Raw genomic sequence first — 21,928 nt, 5'->3', positions numbered from 1 at the left:
CAATAGCAACTTCAAAAGACAAGTTCAGGGGACCTCTTAATAGTGTTTATGATCTTCAGACTCTGAAAAATAATCACATTTTAATTTTTGAAAGTTTAGAAAAACCCTAAGTATGAAGTAATTAATTTCAAAGACCCTTTCAACTTTACCTTCCCAGAATTTTTAATGTATTCCAAACTGGCCTTCTAAAATTTAGACCATAAAAAAGATAACTGAAAACCAGTGGTGAAGAGGAACAGGAGCCAATCCAATACAGGAGCCAACCTGCTGGACCTTTCCTCTTCTCTCCAGACTTGAAAAATCCTGACCCGTAAGAGATTGTTGAGGGTTGTAAATTTTTAACACCTGCTGTCTGCAAGCACCTGGGTGTTATTTGACTTGTAATTAGAGAATGCCTTGGGATTGGGAGTGAAAAAGGATATTTAAGCACATGCTTGGATTGAATAAAAGGAGAACTTTCCGTCTTTGTCTCTTGCCTCTTCAGCATTTGTCTGAGTAAAGGATAAGCAGGAACACAACACTGACCTAACTTTCTCGGGCAACCAGAGGATCATAGCACTACCTTAAAATATAAAATGAAAGCTGGGCAGTAAAAGTACTAAATTCTATTGTTGCTAAATAAACATAAAGCATATTTGGAAGCCATGCATCTGGGCAGGTAGGTGGAAGACATCACCTGCAATAGCTCTGGTGTTGGTCTGGACATGAATTTCCGAAAGTCAGGTCAGTAGGTAAACATATCCAAACATGAAAGGTTGGGAAGTAAAAATCTACCAATTTTATTTTTGAAAACTCAGACTTTTTATAGCAAAAACTTTTCTCAGGAATGACCGGTTAAAGGAGACCCAGTTTTACAAGTTCCTGGGTAAATTTACAATATTTGTTCTTAGAAATATGCATGCTTCTCTATCAAAGAAACCTTTTACAAACATCCTGGAGCCACAGATTATCTCAGGTCAGGGTTCACTGGTGAGTCAATGGATCCATACAATGAGCAATAATCCACACATATATTTGATGGAAAAGTCACCAAGTATATGTGAATATCACTCCCTGGGGCTGGCCCTCTACAGGAAGAGTAGATATAGCACTGGAATCAGGAAGACATGAACTCAAATCTGGCTTCAGATCCTTATTGACTGTGTGACCCTAAGCAAGTCACTGTTTGCCTCAGTTTCCTCATCTATAAAATGACCTGGAGAAGGAAATGGCAAAGCAAAAATACTGATCTTTGCCAAGAAAATCCCAAATGGCATCACAGACAATCAGACATGACTAAGACTTAAGAGCTGTGACATAATGGAAATACCTTGTAGAGACTTAAACATGTGTAGACATTTTTTGACTGGTTATGGCTCTCTCACCAGATCGAACTAGCCTCTAACCTTTGGATGACCGGAGCTAAATAAAGCAGGCTAAGACAAGAGAGTCAGAGAAGTTATTTTAAAGGTGAGGTAGGGAAGCAGCTTGCAAGTGAACACCTCCTTTCTAAGAAGAGAGGGCTCACTAGCTTTAGGCAGGAGTAGGGTTAAAGTGTGAAAACCACAAATAGCTGGCACACCTCCTAGGCATTCCTGAGTCTTATGTGAAGTCTCCAAGACCTTAGGGCTGTTGAGCCTTGTGCCTGTTCAGATGATCCAGAACCAGGGTTAATGTGGTGGAAAGCAGCAGCATGGTACCTTGCAGTTACAAGCTGGGTGGTGGTGGTGGGGTGATAATTGTTAAGCATGGCAAGGGATATGATTTATCACTTCAGCTACAATCTCAGCTTCCAAGGCAGGGGCCTTGGAATGTAGGGAGGTTCCAACCAATCTAAAAGGTAAGAATAATCATAATACATATCATACTGATTGACATAGATATTATAGAAATGATTTTATTCAACTTTATTTCCACAGTCTGTTAACTACATGATTAGGAAAAGTCTCTTAAAACAGGCTGCAGCTGTGAAAAAAAGAACTAGAGACACCTTCAAAAAGGCCTTCGGTGGTCTTGGTCCAGTCATTCTGTCTGCTGCTCCATCTTGGGGCATCTCTTCACTGTCAGTGTCTGGTGAGGGTCACTGCTCTTCTGGAAATGACCTTGCTCCTTCTTCCCCATGTCCATCTGAAACTGGGCCTCCTTGGTTCTTTGTCTGCCTCAGAATTTGTTCTTTCTTTTTCTAAGTGAAGGAAATTAATCTGGCAGTTTTGACTCTATGATTTTTGAAAGGTCAGGAAGGTAACCGACCCATCATCCAATCACCCCTGCCAAGGAGCAAGGACTCAATTCAATAGTAGTTGAGAGAGACTCTTCTGGCAGTCATGTCACATCTGAAAATGAACTTGATGGCACAAATGAGCTAACTTGAGCCTGCTCTCCTCAAAGATTGAAGTGGGTTGAGAGAGAATTTACCCTGAGGTGTGGGGAGGAGATGCTTGTACATCTGTTATCTCTACAGCTTTGAGGTAAATATTCCTTTAAAAAAAGATAATTGAGGGGTGGCTAGGTGTAGTAGTGGACAAAGCACCTGGCCCTGGAGTCAGGAGTACCTGGGTTCAAATCCGGTCTCAGACACTTGATAATTACCTAGCTGTGTGGCCTTGGGCAAGCCACTTAACCCCATTCGACTTACAAAACAAAACAAAAAGATAATTGACATTAAATACTTAATAGAACCAAGCTGCTAACATTGGGGGTGGGGGTGGGAGAAACAGTCAATAGGGGCAATGGTAGGGGAAGAGATAACCTCCAGTCCCCTCAAAGTACCTTTCGAATCCTGAAGGAATGTATTGACAATCTTCATAAATAACTTCTTGGTAGGTAAAACATATCTTAAGAATACCTACTTGGGGTGGCTAGTTGAGGCAGGGGATAGAGCACTGTCCCTGGAGTCAGGAGTACCTGAGTTCAAATCCGGTCTCAGACATTTAATAATAACCTAGCTGTGTGGCCTTGGGCAAGTCACTTAACCCCATTTATCTTGCAAAAAACTAAAAAATAAAAGAATGCCTACTTTGTGGGAGTGATGATCAACTATAATGGACTTGCTCATACCAACAAGGCAACAGTTAGGCATAATCTTGGGATTTCTGTGATGGAGAATGTCATTTGTATCCTGAGAAAGAATTGTGGAGTTTGAAGAAAGACCAAAGACTATTACCTTTAATTTTAAAAAAATGTTATCTTATTATGTAATTCTGCTATATCATATACTATGTTTCTTCCTTATGGATATGATTTCTCTCTCATCACATTCAACTTAGATCAATGCATACTATGGGAATGATATAAAGACTAACAAACTATGTTCTGAGGGGATGGCGGGGAGGGAAGCAAGATTGGGGGGAAAAATTATAAAGCTCAAATAAATAAAACTTTTCTAAAATCACCTTTTGAGTACAATCCTGTTCAGTTGATATGTTGCAAAGGGGCGAATGTTTTTCTAAGAAGCAGTAAGTTCCAGTCATACTCATATATGTTCAATTTAATGCTGACTTAAGATTTTTTTTTGTTTTTTTAGATTTTCAAGGCAATGGGGTAAAGTGGCTTGCCCAAGGCCACACAGCTAGGTAATTATTAAGTGTCTGAGGCCGGATTTGAACTCAGGTACTCCTGACTCCAAGGCCAGTTCTCTATCCACTGTGCCACCTAGCTGCCCAAGATTTTTAATAGATTAAAAATAAAAGTCAAAAATCATTTTTGAACAAGGTGGACTAAGGCCAAAAGGACAAAATTTACACTGTCAGTAGGAGGTCAAAGATTCTGAAGCAGAGGATGCTGTTGACAGCAGTTGTTTCCCCCCCACCCAAGACTTTGTTCATTGGTTTCAGCAATCTGCCTGGAGATGTCAGCCCTTATTGAGACAAATCTGCTCCTGGAGGTTATATTTTCCCTAGGGTTTTCTCAAATTATCTTAGGACTTTTAAAGTAACTGCGGTACTCTGACTTTTAATTATTTCTGTTATTCCAGGTTCACTCTGAAGTGATGTTTTGTCTTGTTTGTGGAGGAAATTTGGAGTCTTGTATTTTCTGTCCTACTTTGTCATTTAACCTCATTGATAGCACGGGAGGTCACACAGTGAACTCAGGTATGGAGATTACAGTAGTATTGGGGTTGGGGTGCTGCTGATTATAGACTTGCAGCAGAGTGGAGTCCCTGGTTTGGGTTTTAAGACATAGGGTGAATTGAAATTTGTAACCATGGGAGGGACTTCAGGGAGCAAGAGTATCTGTAATGATAGTATGACTAGTCATAGCTCAGTGGCAGGGAGGAGTGTCCATGGTTAGCCTCCAGACAATGCTCAGAAAACAAGAGTTTGAAAAATTTGAGGCCTGAGGCATCATCCTCCTGCCTCATATGAGATAATTATGAAAAAAGTCAACCAACTGGAAAAAGAGATCTAAAAACTACAATACTGTAGAGCCCTAATTTTCCAAAAGCACTCAAGACTGACAGAATCAAAAGCTTTGGTCACATTGCTGAACATTGTATACAGACCTCTGTTCTGTTCCTGGTCTTTCTCCTGAGGCTGCTGAGTAGCAAACACCATACTGACAGTATTTTTTTTTTCATTAAATCCCCTCATATTCTTGACTTTTCGTTCCTCCATATGAATTTAATTACTATTTTTTCCTAGCTCACTAAAGTAAGTTTTTGGAAGTTTGATTGGTATGGCACTAAATAAGTAGTTTAATTTAGGTAGAATTGTCATTTTTATTATATTAGCCCGGCCTATCTATGAGCAGTTGATATTTGCCCAGTTATTTAGATCTGATTTTGTGTGAAGAGTTTTATAGCTGTCTTCATAGTTTCTGAGTCTTCCTTGGCATTCCAAGTATTTTATGTGGTCTGAAGTTATTTTAAATGGAATTTCCCTCTATCTCTTGCTGCTGTATCTTATTAATAATATATAGAAATGCTGGGTTTATTTTATATCCTGTGACTTTGCTAAAGTTGCTAAATGTTTCTAGTAATTTTTTAGATGATTTTTTAGGATTCTATAGGTATGTCATCATGTCATCTGCAAAGAGTGAGTTTTATTTCTTCCTTCCCAATTCTAATTCCTTCAATTTCTTTTTCTTCTCTTATTGCTGAAGCTAAAATTTCTAACAAAATATTGAATAATAGTGGTGATAATGGGCATCCTTGTTTCACCCCGATCTTACTGGAAATGCCTCTCTAGCTTATCTCCATTACATATAAAGCTTGTTGATGGTTTCAGATAGATACTGCTTATCATCAAATAAATAAAAATTTTTAAAAAGTCATTGATAGGGGTGGCTAGGTGGCGCAGTGGATAGAGCACAGGCCCTGGAGTCAGGAGTACCTGAGTTCAAATCTGGCCTCAGACACTTAATAATTACTTAGCTGTGTGAACTTGGGCAAGCCACTTAACCTCATTTGCCTTGCAAAAACCTAAAAAACAAACAAAAACTTATTGATAGCAATCTATAACTACTAATTTAGTTTTTGTAAAGCAATAAAGTACCAAATGTAGAAGAATCTAGGAATTTCAACAACATGCAAGCTATAACTAGGAAGTGATTAAAATACATCCTAAACTAAGAAATTATGAAAAACTCCGTATACATTTTTAAATCTAGGAGCAAAATAAAAACTGCTCTAGAAGCTACTGCATTTTTTCATGCCCTCTGAAGGTGACAAGTAGGCATAAATACATGTGGTTTAGGATACTAGTTTAGCTATAGAATCCAGATAAACAGGGATGGGGATAACATTGTCCATAGCCGGTCTACTACAGTTGTTGTACAATTGTATGTACAATTGCTATGTATAGTATATTTGTAAAGCTATTATAATTAGTTCATACAATGTAGGTGTCTTAGAAAACAAACCAGCACAAAGGAATTGGGGGAAACTATGCTTTTCCTGATATAATGACAAACCTAACTTAGTTTTAGGACTTATCCAATGGGAAGACATTTGATTTATTAAGTAAATCTAAAGCTAATTCTTTAAAAAGGACCACAAAGGATTATAAAACTGTTTATATCCTTTGGTCCAGCAATATCACTACTAGATCTGTATCTTTAAAAGATCATATAAAAAAAGAGAAAAGGACCCACATATACAAAAATATTTATAGTATCTCTTTTTGTGGTGGCAAAGAATTGGAAATTGAGGGGATGCCCATCAATTGGGGGATGGTTGAACAATCTGGTGGTATATGAATGAGATGGAATGCTACTGTAAATCAGAATTTGTGAATTTTAGAAAAACATTGAAAGATTTACATGAACTGAGGCTGAGTGAAGTGAGTAGAACCAGAAGAACATTGAATTAACATTAACAGCAATATTATGTGATGATTACTATGATAGACTTGGTTCTTCAAAGCAGTACAATGATCAAAGACAATTCTAAAAAACTTGTGATGAAAGATATCATCCACATTCAGACTATGGAATCTGAATGCAGATCAAAGAACACATTTTTTTCCTCATATTTTCCCCCTTCTGTTCTGATTCTTCTTTCACAGTATGACTAATGGAAATATGCTTAACATGTATGACCTATATCACATTACTAGCCGTCATAGGGAAGGTGGAGGGAAAGGAGGGAGGTAGAAAAATGTAGAACTCAAATCTTACAGAAAATGAATGTTGAAAATTCTCTTTACATGCATTTAGAAAAAAAATTTAAAAAGGGGCAACTCTGAGAGGTCTCTAAATATTCAAAGCAGTAATAATATTCACCTTATCTAACAATGCATATATACTTATCCCTGTTTGATAATTTTATTGAATCAGTCATGATTAGATCAATATTCATTGATGTTAATCAACTTGTATATCTTTGTGGATTACATGCAACTAATAAGTAGAGTATTTTTATTTTTTATTTCTTAAAATTGTTATTTTATTTTTTCATACACATTATGAAAGTTTTTTGACATTTATCCATATGCTTATGCACAGTTTTAGATTACTAATTTCCTTCCACTCTCCCTTCCCACTCCCTTCTCCTCAGTGGCAAATGGTCAGGTGAATATTGTACATGAATGTTAGACATTTTTACAGATCAGTTATTTTCGGTATGAGGAATTAGGATTAAGGGAAAGAAATACATGAGAGAAATTTTTTAAAAAACTGAATGTAGTATTCATCAGATCCTGAAAGTTTTTTTAAAATTTTGTTTTGTTTTGTTTTTCTTCCTCTGGATGGGGATAACATTGTCCATAACTGGTCTACTACAGTTGTCCTAGCTTTCTGAACTGAGAAGAGGAGCTTCTTCCATCAGGACTGATCATCTCACAATGCTGTTGTTGATGTGTACATTGTTCTCTTGGGTACTCCCTTCACTCAGCATCAGATGCTGTAACTCATTCCATGCTTCTCTAGAGTCTGACCATTTCTGATTTCTTATAGAACAATAATATTCCATAATATTCATATACCATAGCTTGTTTAGTCATTCCCCCAATTGATGGGCATCCCTTCAATTTCCAATTCTTTGCCACTACAAAAAGAGCTGCTATGAATATTTTGGAACATGTAGGATTTCCCATTTTTTATGATTTCTTCTGTACAAAGACCTAGGACTGGAATTGCTATTCTTTTGTTTTTTGTTTTTTTAGTTTTTGCAAGGCAGGGCTTAAGTGGCTTGCCCAAGGCCACACAGCTAGGTAATTATTAAGTGTTTGAGACAGATTTGAACCCAGGTACTCCTGACTCCAGGGCCGGTGCTTTATCCACTATGCCACCTAGCCACCCCTGAATTGCTATTCTTTTAAAAAATATGCCATTTACTTTTAACATTCTTTTTTTATTGAAAATTGGTATAATTAAAGTGATAGTTTATAAGTGTTTAAGACCAAGGCCAGATATAGATTCTAATCTAGGCCTCTGTTGCAGAAAAGCAACATTCCATAACTCCCCATGGGAAAATAACCAGAAATGGTGCAGCAGAGAAGAGACTGACAACGAATTTTGCTCATTAAGTGACATATAGTTGCTGACTCTTTCAGAGAAAAATTAAATCTAATATTCTTCCTTCATTCTTGGTTACAGATCTAGAGCATAGTAGTGCTGGGTTTTTCTTCTGGGTGAACATTACTTCTTCAGAGTAAGCTAGAGAGTCTAAAACAAATTCTTTCTCTGGTCAAACCTTTTGTCAGTGACCAAGTTGGTCATAGATATTCACATTGCTGTCCAGAGTTTTCCGCATTATGAATTTTCTTAAAAAAAATAAATGAGAGGAAAAGTAAATAACTTCCTTTAGAAAATATCATTAAGGTAAAAACAATGCAGGAAGGTAAGGGGGATTGAATGTTTCCTTGGGGGAGCTTCTTCAGTCTCTCACTGCTACCCTCAAAACCCTAGGCCTATTTGATGGTCTTCCGTAAGCTGCTTGATGGAGGAGGCAGCCACAGACACATCTGGGTGGAGAAGCAGATAGAGAAGGGGGCAGGAAGAGAACTCCAATGCTAAGGGCTGGAAAAAGAGGAGAAATGGGGCTAGCAAGTTTGATGGGGTTCTGCACTTTGAAGGAGACAGGCAGTGCTTCAGGACCCTCCATCAGCTGTGCTGGAGGACCCCCACCAGCTACTTCTGGGAAGTCTCCAGAGGCAGGCGAAGCCCATGTCCTTGGCCTCTCATGTGTGGCTACCTCAGCTCCCCATTGCCATCACAGTCAGAGGGCAAACACTACATCCCACACATGGTCTGAGAGTTCTACTTTTGACATAGTTTTTACCCCCTGTTGCACAGTCACTTTAACCAGGGATGCTGCCGCCATGTGGTAAAACCTCAGGCCAGTGTCCCCATCATTAATGTTCTTCAGGAAAGTAAAGTTTTCCACCTCTTCAAACATCAGACTCTTCCCCTACTTGAAATGTTCCTTGAGCTTAAGGCATCACTTTCAGTTTCTTGGACTGGACCCCGGGGTAGGTCAGCCACATGCCCCCAAACTGCCTCTCGGTGATCTGCCGATTGCTAGGGCCCTGACACTCAAGCTCTAACCTCAGGACATCATGCCAAAATTTATGCTGAAACTCTAGGAAGGTCTTGATGGTCAAGTCACCTTTTGAGATCAGGGTCCAAAAAAACGTAAGTTAGGACTGAACATAAGCCAAGCTAGAGGGTATTACCAGTAGTAAGTCAATCTCTGTGATGCATGCCCATGCTGGTTTGGGAGCAATGATGCTCTGCACCTGTTCCAACTCCTCCATGTCTACTTCTCCATCTCCATTTAAATCAAATATCTTTTTTTTTTGCAAGTCAATGGGGTTAAGTGACTTGTCCAAGGTCACACAGCTAAGTAAAGATTAAGTGTCTGCATCAGGATTTGAACTCAGGTCCTTCCTGACTCCAGGGCTGGCATTCTATCCCCTGCCCCTAAATCAAACATCTTGAAGGCAATTTCAGAATTTCTTTGAGGAGTAAGAAAGGGTGGTTGTAAGGAAGATGTAGTTGGAAAAGGAGATGAGTTCACATTCCTCAAGTGTGTGCCTTCACCAATAAATTTCTTGCGTTCCTAAGATATCCCCTTTCCTTGCTGCTCCTCCTTGGGGGTCATGGACCTCACAAAATCCTGGGGGGTCATAAAGACTTCAGCTTTACCAGGCTCCTTTATTATTTTCAAGGTAGCAAAATATCAGAAGGTAGGCTCAAATCCTGTTCTTATAGTCCTTTCTGGCCCTGAATCCAAAACACTTCTTTTTCTTGTCTGAATCACCAGTATTATTGTTTTTACAGCTTTCTCCATCAATTTTCTTTCTACTATCCAAGGTTTTATCCTTCAAGTCTTTCTGTACTGATGGTGGAGATTCTGCATGGGCTCTCCCCCAAGAGGCCCAAGCTTGCTGCCGCTGCGGATGTCCCCAGGGTTGTTGCCAACATCCACCTGAGCCTACCCTGAATGAGCTGAGATGGTCCAGGGCACAGTCAGGATACAAGAGCCACAGTAAGGAAAAATGAAGACAGAACATCCTGTCTTTTTTTGAGCTGCAGTGGCCGCTGGCTTTGAAACAGAGGATTTTTTAACAATTGAGTTCCAAATTCTCTCCCTTCTTCTTGCCCTTATTCCATCTATTGATAAGGCAAGAAATATAACAATTACACATATAAAATCATGCAAAACATATTACACATTAGCCATGTTATAAACAGAAAAATAAAGTTTTTTATTTTTGTTTTTTATGTTTTTTAGTTTTTGGTTTTCTTTTAGGTTTTTGCAAGGCAAATGGGGTTAAGTGGCTTGCCCAAGGCCACACAGCTAGGTAATTACTAAGTGTCTGAGGCCGGATTTGAACCCAGGTACTCCTGACTCCAAGGCCAGTGCTTTATCCACTGTGCCACCTAGCCACCTCTATAAATAGAAAAATAAAGTGAAAAAATTAATTCATCAAAATGCACTCCATCAGTTTTCTCTCTGGGAGTAGATAGCTTTTTTTCCCCATGAAAAGTCTTTTAGAATTGTCTTGGATCATTGTATTGATTAAAGTAGATAAATCTTTCACAGTTGATTATCCTTAGAATACTGTTGTTACTATGTATGATATTCTTCTTCATTTTATATCAGTTCATAAAAATTTCAAATTTTTCTGAAATCATTCTGTTCATTTTTTCTTATAGTACAACAGTATTTCATCACAATCATATATCAGAACTTGTTTAGCCATTCCCCAATTGATGGGCATTCCTCCAAATTCCAATTGTTTGCCACCACAAAAAGCTGCAGTATTTTTGTATTTTTTCCCCCTTTTCTTTGAGCTTTTTTTAGATATAGACCTAGTAGTGGTATTGGTAGAGCAAACAGTATGCAGAGTTTTATATTCAATTAGGCATGTTTCCAAATTTTCTCCACAATGGTTGGGCCAATTTACAGCTCCACTAACAATGCATTAGTGTTCCAATTTTTCCATAATCCCTTCAAATTTATCATTTTCCTTTTCTGTCACTTTAGAGAATCTGATGGGTGTGAGGTTCAGAGTTTCTAAATTTGCATTTTTCCTTTTTTAAAATTTCATTTATTTAAGGCAACGGGGTTAAGTGATTTGCCCAAGATCACACAGTTAGGCAATTAAGTGTCTGAGGTCGGATTTGAACTCATGTCCTCCTGACTCCAGGTTCGGTGCTCTATCCACTGTGCTACCTAGCTGCCCAATTTGCATTTGTCTTAATAAATAATGATTTAGAACTCTCCCCCCCCATATAATGATCAATTTGATTTCTTCTTTTTTTTTTTTTAGGTTTTTACAAGGCAAATGGGGTTAAGTGGCTTGCCCAAGGCCATACAGCTAGGTAATTATTACATGTCTGAGATCGGATTTGAACCCAGGTACTCCTGACTCCAGGGCTGGCTTTATCCACTATGCCACCTAGCCGCCCCTAATTTGATTTCTTCTGAAAATTCTTTTGATCATTTATCAACTGGAGAATGACAAATATTTTTGTAAATTTGACCCAGTTTCCTGATCAAATTTGAGAAATGAGGTTTTTATCAGAAAAACTTGCTATAAAATGTTTATAAAATGTTAGTCTTGTTTTCCTTCTAATCTTGGCTGCATTGGTTTTGTGCATAAAACCTTTAAAATTTAATATAATCCAGACTATCCAGATTATCCTGTGATCCTTTTTAGTTCTTGGGTCATAAAATCTTCTTATCCATAAATTTGACAAGTAAATTTTTCCATGTTCCAATATGCATAATTACACTATATCTAAATCATTTATCCATTTCCCCCCTTAACTTGGGGATATAAGTGTAAGATGTTGGTCTATACCTGCCAATCTGCTTTCCAGTTTTCCCAGCAATTTTTGTCAAATAATGAATTCTCATTCCCAAATCTTAGCTCTTTGGGTTTATCAAATACTAGATGTATGTGGTCATTCACTACTATGTTTTGTGTACTTAATCCCTTCCACCCATCCACCACTATTTCTTATCCAGTACCAGATTTCATGATTAGTGCTTTGTTATACACTTTAGAATCTGTTTTTTTCCATTAATTCCTTTGAAATTCTTGATCTTTTATTCTTATAGGTGAATTGCTATTTTTTTCTAGCTCTATAATTTTTTTTGAAAGTCTAATTGACATGGCACTAAATAAGTAAATTTATGATGTTTGTCTGTTCTCAAAGAAGACACAACATTGTGGAGGTGATGCCATGACATGCACATGAATAGGATTTGTGCTGTGAGGGGATGCTGTGCTAAATCACCAATCTCACTTTCTCCTTCAGAGTCATCTGGGACCAGTGGTCAGATATGAATCAGATGGCCCTGGAAGCAAAGCAATCAGGATTAAGTGACTTGCCCAAGGTCACACAGCTAGTAAATTAGCAAGTGTCTGAGGTTGGATTTGAACTCCCATAGTCCTGATTCCATGGGAGTTCAAATCCAACTAGATAGAATTATAATTTTTATTATATTGGTTTGATCTATCCATGAGCAATTAATATTTCTCTAATTGTTTGGATTTGTCTTTGTGTAAAAATTATTTTGTATTTGTGCTTAACTATCTAGTTAAATAGTTTGCCTTGGCTGGTAGACTGCTAAGTAGTTTATATTATGTTTTGAGTTTTTATTTTATTGGGGGTGGGGTGGGGGTTTGCAAGGCAATGGGACTAAGTGACTTATCCAAGGTCACACAGTTAGGTAATTGTTAAGTATCTGAGGTCAGATTTGAATTCAGGTGCTCCTGACTCCAAGGTCAGTGCACTATCCACTGCACCATGTAGCTGCCCCTATGTAGTTTATATTGTGGAATTTCTTTTCTATTATTACACTACCATTATAGAATTTCCATTTCTATTTCTTCCTGCTGAATTTTATAATATGTAGAAATGCTGATGATTTATGTGGATGTGTTCTATATCCTACACATTTGCTAAAGTTGCTCATCATTTTACCTAGCTTTTTATTGATTCTCTAGGATTTTCCAAGTGTATCATCATACTATTTGCAGTGATTTTATTGCATATATACTTAAAACAGACAACCACCTGTGAACCCTTTAAGAGCTAGATGGTAGACTGAGACATCTATATAGGTCAGGCTGGTTCTAGTAATGAGGTTGTCTAAAATGTCTCTTTTGGGTTTGTTGTGTAGACTAGCAGGTTCGATTGTGCCTTCACTTTGAATCTATCTTTGGGGTTTTGGTTGTTGCTAGCTGTTTCTTTCCAAATGAATGGCAAGATAAGGTAACAAACTATTGGAATTATCACATTCTTTATCATATTATCACTGTATTAAAAAAACAAATATCTCACTGTCCCCCCCAAAAAAAGAAACCAAAAAACTAAAAAGAAACTAAGATCACCTTTAAAATTACAGAAATCCTGTGTTCACATGTAACTATTTTTTCCAACAGGTTTTATGTCATCTAATGTTAGAACTGGAAAGTACCTCAAAGAACAGTTTTAATTCTCTCTTACAGAGGTGCCACAGAGGTGAAATCATCTGATCAGTTTTGAGGGAGGTCTTAAGCCTAGGCTGACTTGTCTCCCAGTGCAGGACTCCTCTACAATACCATTTTCCCTTTGGATCTCCAATCAAGACCTATTCCAGTGCTTCATCATAGCACCAAAGGGACCCTGGCTTCTCAATGGCAGTCTAGTCTACTAAGTTAGAAAGCCTTTGAATATGAGCTCAAGAATAGACGGTATGTTTGTCATTTCAAGGACAAATTTAGAGAGGCTCATTAATAGGTTGGATAAAAATGGTTAATTTTTTTAGCCATTGTAGCTCTTAAAGAAAATTTTGTAAGTCACATTGATGTTGCAATTTGTCACTGGATATCCACAGTGATTAAATTACATGTTTTTAAATTTATGAGACCAAGCATGTTTGTGAAGAAAAGTGATCTACAATCACCCTGCCCTTAACTTGATCCTAGGCAGTCTCTCACTTAACTTTTACCTTTTTCAGAGGGAATGATTTTTATGACATTCTGGGATTCCTTATCTAGACAGGTTAAAAAAAAAACCCAAATCCCCCAAACTAGCTTTAAGTTTTTTCTACTTTTTTTTACTTTCTATTTTCTTTTTTTTTTTTAGTTTTTTTTTTTTTTGTAAGGCAAATGGGTTAAGTGGCTTGCCCAAGGCCACACAGCTAGGTAATTATTAAATGTCTGAGACCAGATTTGAACTCATGTACTCCTGACTCCAAGGCTGGTGCTTTATCCACTATACCACCTAGCCACCCCCTTTTTTTTTATTTTTTAAAGTGAAATTTCTTTTTTTTAAATGAATATTTTCTGTCCCACCTACCCTTCCCCGAAGAAAAACAAAAATGCACAATCTAAACAAATTCCTGAATTAGACATGTACAAAAATTTCTCATGCACTTTGAGTGTATCACCTCTATTTAAGAAGAGCAGCATCCTCTAGAATCATTCTTCAAATATTATTTTACAATGTTGTTGTGGCTGTTGTAGAAATTCTCTTGTTCTGCTTATACTCTGTACTTTATCATACAGATCTTCTCAGAAACCTGTCAATTCTTACAGTAATTACAAAAGTATTCCATTACTTTCATATGCCATAATTTATTAAGCTATTCTCCCAATCTATGCCACCCCCTTAAACTTCTAATTCTTTGCTACTTCAAAAAGAGATGCTATAATTTTGTACATATGGAAACTTCATTCTTAGTTTTTTTGACATATATGTATGTAGGAAAAAATCAAGTGTTTTGCTTTCACAAGGGTGAGAAAGGGTACTACCAGAATCTCAGATGTCTGTGAGGATAATACATTACAGAAACCAGGATGACTGGTCTTTGTGGCAACTCAAGGGATGCCAACCTGTTTACAGGAAGGACAGGATTTATGACAATAGGAAAAGGTTAAATAACTTTGCATGGGTTGAATGAGAGTCTGTGCTATTCCCTTACACCTAGTGAGGGAAGTAGCTGTTCTTGCTCATTAGGTGGGGAAAATGTATGGGGGGGGTGAATGTATCAATTAGATTTGTGACCCCAGCCTATGATTGGAGTGAAAGGACAGGAACAAAGCCTTTGAAAGTGCATATATAACATCTAGCATTTGGGGGTTTCAGGGACCCTTTCCCACCTTGGAAGAGATGTTCCATTTATTAAGATATCTTAATAAAAGCTATTTTAATCACTTTGGACTAAGTATTCTCAAGACATTTATAACAATCTGGAAGCTCATCCTGGATATTATAATGTAAATCTCCTTTCCTGGTATTTTCCAGGAAGAACCCAAGAAAATCATGCAAATAGCTTTATTTCAAGTTCACTTTCTTGGTGTTCTTTGCTGGGGAAATGTCTCAGAGATTCCTGAGGAGATTGGCCTGGGTTTGGAGTGACAGTGATTAAAATATCTGGGGGTAAGAACCCCAGTAAAAGGGGTATCTCTAAGGCAAGTGTTTTGGTGGCCAGAGACACTCTGGACTGCAGAGGCCAGAGGAAGATAGGATACCCCGAAGGGAGGGAGGGAGGGAGATTTAGAAGTTCCCCAAAATACAAAGTCCACCAGGGGAAAGGCTGCAGGCTGGACACGGGAGGCCAGGGAGCCTCGTGGCCTGTAGCCAGGAGTCAGTTGCCAGTAGCTGGTAGTTGGAAGGTGGAAGGAAGCCACCGATTGGATCCAATGTGAGTATAGTCCTGCAGGATGTATGTGTGTTCTCTGTGTGTGGTGGTTCATGTATGTTTTGTCTTGTGTGGAAGTGGTCTGGGTTAGGGGACTCAGCTTAAGTTTTAAACTGTGGGGAACTAGTTGAGCCCAGTAGTTTTGGAAGGTAGAGAAGAGAAAAGATCTGCAGTTCAGAGTGTCTCCCTGGTGGAGAACAGCCCTTCCCTCACTGAGCGGCAATAGTAGTGTTGGTGGATGGAGCTGGAGAGAGGAGGGGGAGGCTTTTAAAGAGAAAGCTGTGAAGGGGGAGTTTAAAAAGGAAGAGAATTTTTTTAAATTAATTATTTTATTTATTTTTGAGTTTTACAATTTTTCCCCCAATTTTACTTCCCCCACCCCCACCCCCCACAGAAAGCAATTTGTCAGTCTTTACATTGTTTCCATGTTGTACATTGATCCAAATTGAGTGTGATGGGAGAGAAATCATATCCTTAAGAAAGAAACATAAAGTATAAGAAATAACAAGATCAGACAATAAGATATCAGTTTTTTCCCCTAAATTAAAGGGAATATTCCTTGAACTTTGTTCAAACTCCACGATTCTTTCTCTGGATACAGATGGCATTTTCCACTGCAGACAGCCCCAACTTGTCCCTGACTATTACACTGATGGAATGAGCAAGTCCATCAAGGTTGAACATCACCCTCATGTTGCTGTTAGGATGTACAGTGCTTTTCTGGTTCTGCTCATATCACTCAGCATCAGTTCATGCAAATCCCTCCAGGCTTCCCAGAATTCCCATCCCTCCTGGTTTCTAATAGAACAATAGTGTTCCATGACAGACATATACCACAGTTTGCTAAGCCATTCCCCAATTGAAGGACATTTACTTGATTTCCAATTCTTTGCCACCACAAACAGGGCTGCTATGAATATTTTTGTACAAGTGATGTCTTTACCCTTTTTCATCATTTCTTCAGGGTATAGACCCAGTAGTGGTATTGCTGGATCAAAGGGTATGCTCATTTTTGTTGCCCTTTGGTCTTAGTTCCAAATTTCTCTCCAGAAAGGTTGGATGACTTCACAGTTCCACCAACAGTGTAATAGTGTCCCAGATTTCCCACAACCCTTCCAACAATGATCATTATCCTTTCTGGTCATATTGACCAGTCTGAGAGATGTGAGGTGGTATCTCAGAGAAGCTTTAATTTGCATTTTTCTAATAAGTAATGATTTAGAGCAATTTTTCATATGACTAAGGATTATTTTGATTTCCTTATCTGTAAATTGCCTTTGCATATCCTTTGATCATTTGTCAACTGGGGAATGGCTTTTTTAAATTTTTTTAAATTTATTTTTATTAAAGATATTATTTGAGTTTTACAATCCCCCCCAATCTTACTTCCCTCCCCCCCCCCAAAGCAATCTGTCAGTCTTTACTTGGCTTTTTTTAAAAATATGACTCAGTTCTCTGTATATTTTAGAAATGAGTCCTTTGTCTGAAACATTTGTTATGAAGATTGTTTCCCAGTTTACTACATTTCTTTTGATCTTGGTTACAGTGGTTTTATCTGTGCAAAAGCTTTTTAATTTAATGTAATCAAAATCATCTAGTTTGTTTTTAGTGATGTTCTCCATCTCTTCCTTAGCCATAAAGTGCTTCCCTTTCCATAGATCTGACAGGTAAACCAGTCCTTGATCTTCTAATTTGCTGATAGTATTGTTTTTTATGTCTAAATCTTGTAAACATTTGGATCTTATCTTGGTAAAAGGGTGTGAGATGTTGATCTAATCTAAGTTTCTTCTATACTAACTTCCAATTTTCTCTGCAGTTTTTATCAAAGAGAGTTTTTATCCCAATAGCTAGACTCTTTGGGTTTATCAAACAGCAGATTACTATAATTGTTTACTGCTATTGCACTTAGTCTATTCCACTGATCCATCTCTCTATTTCTTAGTCAATACCAGATAGTTTTGATGACTGATGCTTTACAATATAATTTTAGATCAAGTAGGGCTCAGCCCCTTTCTTTTGCATTGTTTTTTTTTTTCATTAAATCCCTGGAAATTCTTGATTTTTTATTTCTCCATATGAATTTACTTACAACTTTTTCTAACTCTTTAAAGTAATTTTTTTGGAATTTTGATTGGTAGAGCACTAAACAGGTAGTTTAGTTTTGGTAGAATTGTCATTTTCATTATATTAGCTCTACCTATCCATGAGCAATTTATGTTTGACCAGTTATTTAAATCTGATTTAATTTGTGTGAAAAAGAAAGAATTTGAAGAGAGATGATGAATAAGATTGAGAAGTTATAGGAGGATGATTTCTACTTTAACACTAAACTTGAGTGTAGCTGGAGGAGTGCTCCACCTGCCTGTGGAGGAGGAGGAGGTGGGGACAGAAGACAGCCTTAAAGGGAAAGAGACCCCACTGCAGGTGGGGTATGTGATTGGGAAAGGAATTTTAAAAAAAGAAAATTAGGGATTAGAGACACATTTATTGAAAGGAAACCATGTATAAAGAATGTCTCTGCTCTGGCCACATGGTCTAGAGTTTTAGGAAGCACTCTGAGGATTTTTTTTTTTTTAGATTTTTTGCAAGGCAATGGGGTTAAATGGCTTGCCCAAGGCCACACAGCTAGGTAATTATTAAGTGTCTGAGGTCAGATTTGAACTCAAGTACTGACTCCAGGGCCAGTGCTCTATCTACTATGCCACCTAGCCACCCTGCACTCTGAGGATTTTTAAAATGGGTTATTAATGTTGTTACATTCTGACAAAATTTGTACAGAATGGGAGGAATTGAAACACCTTTTAGTTAAAGGAAAGTGGTATTACTAAGGGGAATTACCTATCATTATGTTTTCAGGGATATTTACAGATTTCTTTTGGGAAAGAGAAATGTACTAAATTTTGTAACCTGATTTGTTGTGATGTTAAATTGATATTGATTAATACATTATCAACAGTCTCATAAGGTCTTTTGTTGGTAAAGGAAGAAAGTGTGTATTTATATGTGTATATTTTTTATAAAAGAGGTCTGGAAGACAAAAGTATAAAGATAGTGGGATATTCATTTGCTCCTGTTCTAAGGGAATGAGATGTTTAAATAAGAATCTTATATTTAATGTAAATTAATAATGTATGTTTAATTTTAAAGATGTTAAGAATATGGACTTCTCTCTTGATAAACTACAGACAGTTGATGTGATCTCACTGTAAGGTAATTTATTGATGGGTATTTATCAGTTATGTGATATTCTTTTGGAACTGCACTGCAAAGAGATTATATTTGTAATATTTAGTTATCTCTTTTGAATGTTATTTATATACTGAATTGTTAAAGCCTGGGATTAACATGTGATTGCTTTGGAGGGCAATAAGGGAAATATCAAAAATTATGACCCCCTTTTAGGATAGATCTGTGGTTCATGAATGATGTAATAATAGAAGGATTGCTTTGTACACTCTAGTAATTTGTGTTTTATTCTTATTGCTGTTTTGTTATATTAGAATTAATAACACAAGTCAGACATTTAGAGTTACCTGAGATGTTCTAATGGTTTTAAAGAATTCTGAAAAGTAATTTGTATATTAGGGGGTAGGTAGGTGACACAGTAGATAAGAGCACTGATCCTGGAGTCAGGAGGACCTGAGTTCAAATTAGGCCTCAGTTACTTGATAATTACCTAGCTGTGTGACCTTGGACAAGTCACTTCACCCCAATTGTCTTGCAAAAACAAAAATAATAATTTTTATGTTAAGGATGGCTAGTAGTCAAACAAATTTATATATAGAAGTTTCTAGATATATGTGAATTGGGATATTTTGGATATACATCTATCTATATGTATGTATGTATATATATATATATATATATATATATATATACATACATATACATTCCAAAACTGGTTGTTTGCTTTGAAATAAAAGCATCTATATAACATGAGAAAGATAAACACAAGAAATATAATTTGAGATTTTTCTGTGCAGTCTTCTGAACAAAGGAGGTGTGTGTTTGTTGTAAAATACAACAGGCTAGAAGGAGGGTTCTCTAGCCAAGGGGAATCTGATATACCATCTTTTTTTTTTAGGTTTTGGCAAGGCAAATGGGGTTAAGTGGCTTGCCCAAGACCACACAGACTGGATTTGAACCCAGATACTCCTAACTCCAAGGCCGGTGCTTTATCCACCACGCCACCTATCCGCCCCGATATACCATCTTTACATAGAGATAGAGTAGTTATGATTTCAGACAAATGAATGTGAGTCTGAAAATCAGAGGCCTCTAGGAGGAGGAAGGAGATGAGGTCTATGGGGCCAGTCATAGTTAGAATTCATATTTTTAGCAAAGACCCAGGAAGAGCACTCAAAGTTTTAGGTAGGAGGTTTCGTTAATTGGGACCCCATTAAGACTATAAATGGAATTTAGTAAATTGGACTCATGGAAATTCCAATTAGGTAAAACAACTGTTTTAGATCATGGGACTTATGGGCCTGCTACCTGGGCACAGGATGGGAGTTGGTGTAAGAGACTGCTGAGGGCCACAGAGAGGTCATTGCATGGCTGGGAATGGCCTAGAGGTCCTTTTGTTCAGGTTTAAACTTGGCCTAATTTTCTGGAAGGGCTCTCTGGATCTTCTTATCTGTTCCTTATGTTTTGGCACTTCTTGGAGAGTTGTGTTAAACACTAAGCCTGTGATAGCATCCTTGACTGAGAAGTACTAGCCTGAGGAAGTAAACTTTATCACCTGCTGTCCACTGGTAGGGAGGTATTTGTTTGATTTGCTAATTAGAGAACTCCTGTGAATTGGTGGCAAACCAGGGACTAAGAGGATATTTAAGCTCTGGCATTCTGGAAAATAAATGGAGAACTTGTCAACTTTGTCTACTACCTCTTCAATGTTCCTCTGAGACAAGTATTAGTTATGGGTAACATAAGTTAGCTAGCAGACACGCTAAAAATGATGCTCAAGCATGAAGGCATATTCAGGGCCATCTGATTGGAGTCCAGGAGAAGGACCAAGCAGAACCACGCATCAAAGGACTGAGACTTTGAGCTGTCATACATACAAGTGAGGTTAAAGCTTCCAGGTGACACCCTGGAGCATTTGAAAGGAAGTTGGAACAAGGAGGTGTGGAGGAAAATGTATAGGGAGGGGATATTCTCCTTAGTGGATAGAGAAGGAAGAAATAAATGAGTATTAAGAAGAGCCTAGGAGTGGTCCTATAGCACCATTTAGTGGGGAAAAAAACCCCTTCGGCATTGCAGAAGGCCATCAAGAGGGCCAGGAATTTGGGAGAAAGTTTGGAAGATTTAGGAGTTTCAGTCATATCCTGTTATTGAGGAGCCAGATCCTTTTAATCCAGGAAACCTTAGGCAAAGACGTGAGCCAGTAAATATAAAAGCAGTCTGAGATCTAAAGAAGGTGGTGGGGGAATATGGGACAAGATCACCTTTTGTCCAGTTACAATCGGATACTCTTGCATACTCCATATTAACGCATAATGATTGGAAGCTGATAGTTAAGCATGTTTGTCACCTGGACAATCTGTCTTTTGGATGACTTTGAGGCATGTGCAAGATCTCAATGCTGCCACATGTATGAACAATTAAGTGGCACAGGTCAGCTTCCCAACAATGCCAAATAAATTATGGGTTAGAAAAAAGTATGAAAGAATTGCTACCTGTGTAAAGAATGCTTGGGGATGTATTACAACATAAAATGATAAGAAAGAACCATTTGCACTTATCTGACAAAGAAATGATGAGGCTTTTGTACATTTCTTTGCCTGGTTACAGGAGACAGCAGGAAGAACCTTAGGAGATGTAGCAGGAATAGATGTATTAATAAAACAATTAGCACAGGCTAATGCAAATGCTGATTGTCAGAAAGCAATGATTGGCTTATGAAGATGCTACCAGTGATGAAATGATTCAAAAGATGTGACAGAATAGGGTCTCAGGTATATCATGCAGAATTAATGACGGAGGCATTTGCTAATATACATATGGGAAATAAAGAGAAATGGACTTGCTTTGTTTGTGAGAAACCTGGATATTTAAAGAAAAATTGTTGGAGCGCTCAAGGAATTAAACCAAGAAAGGTCAAGGTACATCATCCTAAAACTCCATGCCCAAAGTGTAAAAAGGCAAGACACTGGGCATCAGAATGTAAACAAGGAAATTTAAATGGAGAAAAGGGCCCTCCCCCCCCAGGGCCCCTCAAAAACAGCCATGGAGTATGCCCATACAAAAATATTGATGGTTAAAAGTGCTGGGAAATTTAGGGTATCTCTACATGCTTGTACTGAAGTGCCTATTCACCCTTTACAATTAACAGATAAGGAGTTTGCAATCATTTTGGCTCTATCC

At 37.7% G+C, this 21,928-nt stretch overlaps 1 long non-coding RNA gene and 1 pseudogene across 1 annotated transcript in view; one reads left to right on the top strand and one right to left on the bottom strand.

Moving 5' to 3' along the window:
* Positions 1-1,641: 1,641 nt before the first annotated feature.
* Positions 1,642-21,928, top strand: part of LOC141507137 (uncharacterized) — a 29,147-nt gene continuing 8,860 nt past the window's right edge. The window contains exons 1-2 of the long non-coding RNA XR_012474085.1: positions 1,642-1,819; positions 3,953-4,070. This is a non-coding gene — a long non-coding RNA (uncharacterized LOC141507137). The remainder of the gene's footprint in view (positions 1,820-3,952; positions 4,071-21,928) is intronic.
* On the bottom strand, positions 8,608-21,049 carry LOC141507817 (calcium uptake protein 1, mitochondrial pseudogene; annotated as a pseudogene).

Source organism: Macrotis lagotis, chromosome 1 (genome assembly GCF_037893015.1).
Source record: "Macrotis lagotis isolate mMagLag1 chromosome 1, bilby.v1.9.chrom.fasta, whole genome shotgun sequence".
NCBI classification, from domain to species: Eukaryota; Metazoa; Chordata; class Mammalia; order Peramelemorphia; family Peramelidae; genus Macrotis; species Macrotis lagotis.
The sequence above is the reverse complement of the archived record's forward strand: the minus strand, read 5'-3'. Positions and strand labels throughout refer to the sequence as shown.